The sequence below is a fragment of the Primulina eburnea genome, chromosome 10, assembly GCF_022965805.1.
Source record: "Primulina eburnea isolate SZY01 chromosome 10, ASM2296580v1, whole genome shotgun sequence".
In the NCBI taxonomy this organism is placed as follows: Eukaryota; Viridiplantae; Streptophyta; class Magnoliopsida; order Lamiales; family Gesneriaceae; genus Primulina; species Primulina eburnea.
In genome coordinates this window covers 35,803,220-35,813,418 of record NC_133110.1, presented here as the reverse complement: position 1 = coordinate 35,813,418, position 10,199 = coordinate 35,803,220, and positions in this window count along the sequence as shown.

Here is a 10,199-nt window from a genome sequence, read left to right as displayed (position 1 = left end):
GTAAGTGTCTAGGTATGTATCAAGGAGCTCTCATGTCAAAACACTGAAATTTTTTACCATAAGCTTGCAAATATATCATATCCTCTACCAAGTGAATGAATTAAAATGCACAAACAAGGACTGTAAATGGGTTGTACCGTGGCTAGAGGGCAGGTAGGAAATAAGTACAACGGTTTATGGAACTGAAGAATACATATACACTTTCAACAAAGACAATTGCATCCTGCTAACAATAACATCTTCAATCTCATTATAACATCCAAGAACCATTTTTTTCTTCGTTGCTCTTATTTTCCTTCTCACTCCTTTTTTTTTCTTTTCATTATAAATATGTATTTTTTCTCTTTTTTTATTATTTTTTTCAAAAGAAGTCTTTTTTTCAGTAGATGTTTTCTAACAAAGCGTTTGAGACTACGATTTCGAGCATTAATCACTCGATCTCAACAATTTACGCTTTCTTGGCTCAAAGCGATGCTAAATGCGAAAAGTGTGCATGCTTCTCCAATTCAAGGTTCAAATAGAGGGATAACCAACAAAAAGGATTTATCATGGTTTGTAACGTGGTTATTTTCCAACAAATAGGCTCAGGCTCGAACTTGGCTCACTAAGGGTTAATGAATCAGGGTAGGCTCAAAGAACGGCTAAGATGACGCGAAAGAAAATTGTTTGAACCTAATGCCCTTTACTTTGTTTATGCACATAATCCATCACAAGGTATAAACAAAGACATGTATAACAAAGCAAGTTCTAGAAAAATCAACAATGTATGACTAACACACAATCAAGAAAAAATTGGAGCATGATATGATGATTGCTCATGGCTCAAAGCTCACAAAAAAAAACGGTATGTGTTCTAGACCCCATACACTTGTCATTTCAACACATCATCAAAAGCAACTACCCATAAATATAGCAGTAAGAATGCAAAATCAGTAGCACATAAGGAAAACAATAGTTTTTTTTTCTTCATAGACTCGCTTCAGAGGCATTTAAGATTCAAATGAGAGAGATAATGAATAAACACTAAATGTTGTATGGATCAAACAACTTCACTTTGCCGGACTCTCTCATCTCTTTCTTCTTTATTTTTTTTTCCGAATAAACATGCAAAAAATTTGAAAAAAAAAATAGAAATTGAAACGAGAAATAAGGCTATATACCCCCTCCCACACCTATATGTGACAATGTCCTCAATGACACAAAATTTAGATGCGTAATGTAACGCCCCAGATTTGACGACTGTCCTCACTGTACCAAGACGAGTCTTTCCAGCGTGCTTATGTCCTCACTCACACGCACCCTAGGAAACTTCCCAGGAGGTCACCCATCCCAAAATTGCCCCAAGTCAAGCACGCTTAACTTTGGAGTTCTTATGTGATGAGCTACCGAAAAGAAGATGCACCTTCGTGATATGAGTAGTACCAATCAAATCTTTTAAGCCCTCTTCAACTGTTCAGTCCATTACATTGCCCAGTCTCGGAATCCCTCTCATTCCCGTGTGGGTCGGTTCATTCATGTTCCCTTCACCTAGAAGCCTGCCAGGAGCCGCTCATTGTCCGTGCAACTGATGGCACCGGCGTTCACCCCCCGCCCTCTTCGGCCCCGGGCCTCACATGCCCACCAGCTTCCGCTTGGTTCGTCCCCGAACCACACCGTACTAAGAGAGGTCGGCTCTGATACCACTTGTAACGCCCCAGATTTGACGACTGTCCTCACTGTACCAAGACGAGTCTTTCCAGCGTGCTTATGTCCTCACTCACACGCACCCTAGGAAACTTCCCAGGAGGTCACCCATCCCAAAATTGCCCCAAGTCAAGCACGCTTAACTTTGGAGTTCTTATGTGATGAGCTACCGAAAAGAAGATGCACCTTCGTGATATGAGTAGTACCAATCAAATCTTTTAAGCCCTCTTCAACTGTTCAGTCCATTACATTGCCCAGTCTCGGAATCCCTCTCATTCCCGTGTGGGTCGGTTCATTCATGTTCCCTTCACCTAGAAGCCTGCCAGGAGCCGCTCATTGTCCGTGCAACTGATGGCACCGGCGTTCACCCCCCGCCCTCTTCGGCCCCGGGCCTCACACGTAACATAGACAGTAAAAACGCAAAAGAAGTTAGAAAACTCCCCTGAAAACTTTTGGACATCATGGAGCAAAGCTTTATATTGTTGTTGCGGTGTTAACAAGCCTGCGAGAGAAGATGTGAAAAGGGGTGAGAACAAATAATGTTAGATAAAAGAAAAGTAAATTTTAATTTTTTTTTTAGAAGATGTCTTTTGACAGGGCGTGGTCACGCCTTGTCAAAAGACATCTACTGTGTTTAAGGCAAATTTTTTTTTTCCAGAATATGTCTTCGGACAGGGCGTGACCACGCCTTGTCAAAAGACATCTACTGTGTTTAGGGCAATTTTTTTTTTTAAAAAAATTTCAGCAGAGGTGTTTCAACAAGGCGTGGCCACGCCTTGTGCGAAATCCTCTACTGGAATAAAATTAAAAAAACAAGAACTAAAATTTGGGTTGCCTCCCAAAAGCACAATTTTTTTAAGTCGTTATGCTCGACATCAAAAGCACTCATTCAAAGAGCGGCTGACGCCCAAAGTACTTGTCATATGACACCATATATGGGTCTTGGTTCCATGTGTCCTCAAGTTTGGCTTGATGTATGCAATGTAAGCTCGTCTCCTCAACAAAACGTGACTTTAAATAATAGGCATGAGATGAGTGTATCATAGTTAGCTCTTGAAGAACAAAATCTGTTGAAATCGGCAATGGAGAAAGACAAGGATCTCCTAGATGTATATATGATGATATTATCGACGAGCTCAAATCGATAGTCTCAGGAGCTTGTTCATCTCTCAACTTCATTGGTGCCTCATCTTCGTTTGATATTTCTTCCAAAACTTCTTCAGACTGAGGCTCGACAGTTTCCTCATCCAATGCCACGTGCTTGTTTACCATATCATTCAATCGAGTTATGATTAATTCAAGACTACATCCCTCATCTTCTTGATGCTCGAAAGGTTGGTCTGTAAAATCAGATTGGTTAATTTCTGGAGTGTATTGGTGTCTCCAACTCTGCAGCGAATGATCCCAATACTGATGGTAGTCAAAGTCGGCTATATCATTTAGCAAATATATCACACTGTCTTCACCTCGACTAAGTAGTGGACTTCCAGTTGTTATTGCTCCATTAAATACCCATCTTCGTGTAACTGCATCCAAACCTTTTAGGAAAATTCGAATAAGAACATAGTTAGAAAAATCATGATTCCTGAATGTTGTTGCTAAATTATTGAATCTCTTCCATGCTGCATAGAATGGCTCTTCGGTTTGTTGGGAAAAACTTGTGAATACTTGTCGATGAAACATCTCGAAGTATTTCACTACAAAAAAATTCTCAAATTCCTCTTTTCTTGATAAAATCACCTGCACAAGAAGAATGAGACAAAAAATAACGAAATTCGAAAAAAATTAACCTTGCACCGTTCCCCGGCAACGGCGCCAAAATTTGGTGTGCTGTCGTTGTGCCACCAAACTTAAATTCCTACTCTTTAAATAAAATTAGTGTAATGGTGAGCAGGGTCGAATCCACAGGGAACGGGGGGTGATTTCTTTCGAGTAAAAGTGCAAATAAAAGGGGGAATTTTGGATATGAATTAAATAAAATACTAGAACTAATTTAACATGCAAGAAGAAATAACAAATCAAGATGAAAAAACTAATTAAATGGAAATTAATATTACCAAGCTCGATTCAAGGGATTTCTACTATTCAATTGTATCACTGTTCATCGGCTAACATATATTTATTCATGCAATTACAAGCAATTAACTTTAGAATTATAGGGATAACCACTAAAATTCTTGTGTTTTCCTAATTTAATTGACCAAACCCAGCATCCAGTCAAAACTTATCAATAACTAACTGGGCACGATAGCGTTCCATATTAATTAAAAATAGCATTTTCGTTTTGTGAAAACAGTTAATCCTAAAATCTAACAACCGAGATAGCTGCAATTGATAGATCGAGTTTCGTTGATTTATTTAGATTAAATATGCTATGATAGCACAACACACCTAATCTATCGCTACTCATGTACCAATCATTCATGACAATTACGGATCACTGAATTCATGGTTAGCAGTAGAAAATTATATATCGAATTAAATTGTCAGATTAATCAACACACAACTTTCATATAAATAAATCATAAATCAACAAATACTTGAACAAAACACGAATATTAAATCACAAAAAGTCTCACAGTGATAAATCGAAATAGTAAAAATATCCTTTGAATCAAAAATAAAACTTAGCCTAAAGTTGTGGAGAGAATTGGAGAGAAAATCCTTGAGATTGGTTGGTGGAATTCTTCTCTGCCGCCTCCCTTGTACTGCTTGTGAATAGTGGTCAAGAAAAAAAAGAAAAAGAGAATGTCGTGTACGTGAGGTATTGGTGGACAAGAAAGGAATTAATGGGTCCAAAAGAAGAAAAGCCCATTAAACTAAAACAAAAAACCTAATACCTAAAAATTAAAAGATACTAGAAAATATCCTCCAATAATATAGAGCATAAAAAACTCTATCTTGTATTTTTTTCTTTGATATAAAAATTCCTCATATCACTAGGCAACCAAGGAATCGTCACAAGGCGTGATCACGCCTTATGCAAAAACATCTTCTGAATTTTTATGCTCCACATCTTCCACTAAGATCATATCGGCAACTTTAATTATGATATAAAATCACCCTTTTTAGCCCAAATTTATCGCAAGAACAGAAAACTTCACCCTACAATAAAATCACACAAAAATGTGTCAATTAAGCACGTTGAAAGTGATAACAATGAGAGATATGACAATAAAAATATAAACTATTATGAGCTAATCATTTATTGTCTGTAATAAAATTAGTTATTAAAGTAATTTTTTAATGTATTGAAATAGAGAAACAAGGTTTCTTTTTTACATTATATGTGATGCTAGATTTTTTTAAATGAATTTGGGGAGTCTTAATTTTATTGTACGTTTAGGACAAGTTTTTTTGGGGATTAGTCAAATGTACAACATAACTGATGCTGTGTGATTGACAAACACATGAAATGCCCTCTTGAAATATCCTACCAAATATATATATATATATATATATATATATATATATATATATATATATATATATATATATATATATATATATATATATATATATATATATATATATATATATATATATCATGAATATTGAAATATGTGTACTGCAATAAATGATAACTTCAGTTATTGCTTGCATTGATTATATCAATTCATTTAGTTCAAATTTGAATCTAATTTATTTTTATATTAGTTCAAATATAATTTATGTATTATATGTTTTTTTATTTTTTTATTAAAACTGAAACTAAACTCTATTTAAAACATAAACTACATTAAAAAATTTGCATTGATTATATCAATCAATTTAATTTGTGATATGATTTTGTGTTACTATGATATATTTAATTTTTATTACAATATATGCAGAGTTTTTGCAAAAATAATAATTTTCAGTCAAAATGTCATTTCTAAAAAAAGAAAAATACATCATGAATATTGACATATGTGTACTGCAATAAATGATCATTTCAATTATTGCTTGAATTGATCATTTAATTCAATTTTGAATTTAATTAATTTTTATATTAATTCAAATATAATGTATGTATTATACGTTTTTTTATTTTTTTTATTCAAACTGAAACTAAACCGTATTGAAAACATAAATTATATTAAAAATTTTGTATTGATTATATCAATCAATTTAATTGAAAACTGTATACATAAATTTAAAATGCAAATAATTGCAATGCTCATTATCACTCATAAGGTAAATCATTCAAAAATACATTTTGCTATTTTAAGTAATTTATTGTCCAAATTACTTACTAAAAAAGAAATACAATATTTAATTAGTTAATTTAATTTTTCTAAAAATAAAATTGGTTGAGTATACAATAAGATTTTTCAATAGACATTAAATTACCATTTAATAATCATAATTTTTTTTTTTTATCTCTATTGCATATTATTTCGAGATTACCTTAATTTGAAAGAATTAATGTATTGTAGTTTTCTTCCAAAATCATAAGTATATATATTGTATATTTTGAATTGTCTTCTTAAACATTCAAATAAGAGAGCCTAAGAAATTTAAAAGAGATAGATTCAAAATAGTTTCAAATAGACATTGAATTACCCTCAATAAACATGTATATTACCCTCAATAATCAGAAATGTTGACACCCAATGCATGCAATTCGAGATTTTCATAATTTCAAAAAGTTAATGTATGATATAATTCTACCAAAAGCATCCAATGTATATTTTTTCCCTTGTGATGTCTTATTTGAATTTTAAATTATAAATAATGCAATATTGCATATTATATTAAAAATCAATTTTATTCTATTTATCTTACTAAATTTATCTACTCCAAAATTGAATTCTGAAATGACTCATCTTTTCAGCACCATATCTGAGCTGAATCTTTCCAAGATGTAATGTTCGTTTAAATTTGGATTTGTTCGTTGTTATGAACTACCTAAATATTAGAAACAACAAGAGATTAATTTTGAAATCTAATTTTCATGATCGAGAAGTAAAAAATATTATTTTTCTATTTGTACAAAATTTTAATTATCATGTATTTACTAATGTGATATTTTTCTTCTATATTACTGTAGTATCCCGATGCCTAATTTGAGTTAATTATTAGATTAAATATTATTTCGGTGTGTTCGGAAGGACCGATCAGGGTTCGGATCGTCCGATCAGGGTTCGGATCGTCCGAAGACAGGTGGCTGGACACGTGGAAGACATGCAAGGTTCGGATCGTCCGATCAGGGTTCGGATCGTCCGAAGACAGGTGGCTGGACACGTGGAAGACATGCAGGATTCGGATCGTCCGATCAGGGTTCGGATCGTCCGAAGTGTGCCGGATCGGATCGTCCGAAGTGGGTCGGATTTACCGATCGTTGTCTATAAATAGAGGCGCGAGGCTTCATTTGTTACTCGCCAATTCCGAGTGTTCCAGAGCGTTTTAGTCGTTTCTGATGGGTTTCTAGTCTTTTCCCGAGGTTTAGGCACTAGCGGGGAGCTACTGGTTTTGTAGCGGAGTTGTGCTCTAGTTGGGAGCTAGCGGCATCAGTGGGCTGACTACGGACGCAGGCTTGATTCTAGGGCTGATTGCTAGGATCTACTGGTTTGAGGTACGAAAGTACTATCCGAGATATCCTGGTTGAGTATACATTCTTATATGTGTTGCATGATTACTTGCTGCATTGATATATGTCATATGATGCATGCTATTATGTCACGCTTATTGCTGTATGTTACATTTCATCTTGAGCCGTATCTCTTTCGAGATAGCCTTTATTGTTGAGCTGTATCTCTTTCGAGATAAGCTATATCTTGTGGGGCCGCTCAGCCCTGTCTTGTGGACGCATGGACACCGAGAGTACACAGTGGCCGACGGGTCCGGAGGGCTTCGGTGATCCGGGACATTTTAGGTCCACGTCTGATCTTGTAGTGGATGCAGTGACCCAGAGGAGTACCGCGCGGCACTATCCACTTGGCGCCTCTAGACTGAGCATATTGAGATCTTTTGTGACTCCTGTTTCTTGACTACCCTGGTATCATATCATAGCATGTGCATTTCATATAGGCTTGTATACTCATGCTTTCGGTGCTGAGCGTTTTATGCTCACGTCCTCGGTTTATCTCTGTTTTGGACACCCTATTCGATGGGGCAGGTCTCAGGTTGGACGGTCCAAGAGGGAGTGGACAGGGAGCTGGCAGAGGTTGACTTGTAGTTATCGGTATTCGTTCTTGGTATTTAGTTCGATCTGGTTGTTTAAGTATTTTGTACTTACAGATTCGATTGGGTTGTATTACTGTTTTTCCGCTGTATTACCTGATTCAGTTTTAAATGTTAATTTTGCATGCTTAAGTTCTGATTAGTAGGTGATTCTGGAACGGGTCACTACATTTATGGTATCAGAGCATGCATTAAGATTTTGGGATTAGAACTGTTCTTTTGGGTTTAATCTCTGGTAACTTTTGTAGCTAAGAGATGTCTGGTTTTGACGACGATGCTAGTAGTCATGGCAGCATTGGACGCTGGGGAGACCGCGACGATCGGGAGCGTCGTCGAGAGCATCGAGAACGTCGTCAACACCGTCGTGATGAGCCTCGGAGTTTTAGTATGCATCGGTTCTTGCAGATGGGGCCAAAACCTCTTTCGGGCGGTGAGACTCCGGATGTTGCGGAGAACTGGCTTGAGAGGATGGAGAGCTGCTTCAAGACTTTTCAGTGCTCGGCGGAACAGCAGATTGATACCCTTGATTTCTTGCTGGAGGGTGGTGCGCGCAAGTGGTGGAGGTCTACCTCTGCACCGATAGTTTAGCGACAGGGTCGAGTTCTTTGGGCCGATTTCCGAGCCGCTTTCATGCTGCTTTACTTTCCGCCAGCCCTTCTGCAGACCAAGGCGATTGAGTTGATCAATCTGAAGCAGGGAAGTTTGTCTGTTGATGAGTATCAGCAGAAGTTCTTTGAGTTGCTTCCGTATGATCCACATGTCAGTGACAATGCTAGGGCCAAGTATAACCATTTTCTCCAGGGCCTCAATCAGGAGATTTTTGATCGGGTTGTTGTCTGCGATGATCCGACATCGTATGAGGGCCTTGTGAACCGTTGTCGCCAGGCTGAGGGCAGTTTGCTGAGAGGTCGAGCCATGCAGTCTGCTCGTCCTACTAGTTCTTTGGGTCCCCGCGCCCAAGCATTCAAGAAGGCTGGATCTACTTCTTCTTCCTCTGGATCTGGAGGAGTTCACCATTTTGGGAAGAAGAAGGGCCCGTGTCAGCATTGCGGGAAGGATCATCCGACGGAGCGTTGTCGCAAAGTTGCGGGTGCTTGTTACAAATGCGGTGAGATGGGCCATATGAAGAGAGACTGTCCACAGACGGGCGGAGGATCAGGATCTGGTTCTCAGGCTTCAGTTCATCAGAGGCCACAGCAGGGACAGTCTACTCAGGGTTCTAACCTCCGACCGCGTACTCAAGGGCAGGTCTTTGCTCTTAACCAGGATCAGGCTGCTGAGGAGAACGACAGAGTTATCGCAGGTGTTTTTTTTATTATGTGGATTACCTGCTTACGTTCTCATTGATACTGGTGCATCACATTCATTCATATCTGCGAGATTTGCTAAGCGTCATGCATTACCTTTCACTTCTTTGGACGTTGTGGTATCTGTTTCCACACCGATGGGTCATTCGGTGCTAGCTAAACGTCTAGTTTTGGGTTGTCCTCTAGAGTTTGAGGGTAATGTTTTAACTGCTAATTTGATGATTCTTGCGATGGAGGATTTTGATTGCATTCTGGGAATAGATGTGCTGACTGTGTTTAGAGCTACTGTGGACTGTTATCAGAAGTTTGTGCATTTTCGTCCAGTTGAGGGCGACAGTTGGTTTTTCTATGGAGAGGGAGCGCGACCCCCGATGCCTGTGGTTTCTGCTCTGAAAGCCTGTCGTGCTTTAGAGTCGGGCGGGGAAGGCTACCTTATCTATGCTATTGATTCGTCCGCAGATAGTGTCGGTATCAGCGACATTCCAGTGGTTTGCGATTTTCCGGATGTTTTTCCCGAGGAGATTCCTGGTTTTCCTCCCGTTCGGGAAGTGGATTTCGGCATTGATTTAGTGCCAGGCACGGCACCAATCTCTAAAGCTCCTTATCGTTTAGCTCCATCAGAGATGCAAGAATTAAAACAGCAGTTGCAGGATCTTCTTGACAAGGGGTATATTCGACCCAGTGTGTCCCCGTGGGGAGCACCAGTTCTTTTTGTCAAAAAGAAGGATGGTTCTATGCGGCTCTGCATAGATTATCGGCAGTTGAATCGTGCTACGATAAAGAATAAGTATCCGTTGCCACGGATTGATGATTTATTTGATCAACTGCAAGGTACCTCTGTGTATTCCAAGATTGATTTAAGGTCTGGTTATCATCAGCTTCGGGTTCATCAGGGAGATATATCGAAGACTGCATTCAGGACCCGGTATGGGCATTATGAGTTTCTGGTTATGCCTTTTGGGGTGACGAATGCACCAGCAGTTTTTATGGATCTGATGAATCGGGTTTTTCGGGAATTCTTGGATAAGTTTGTTGTGGTATTTA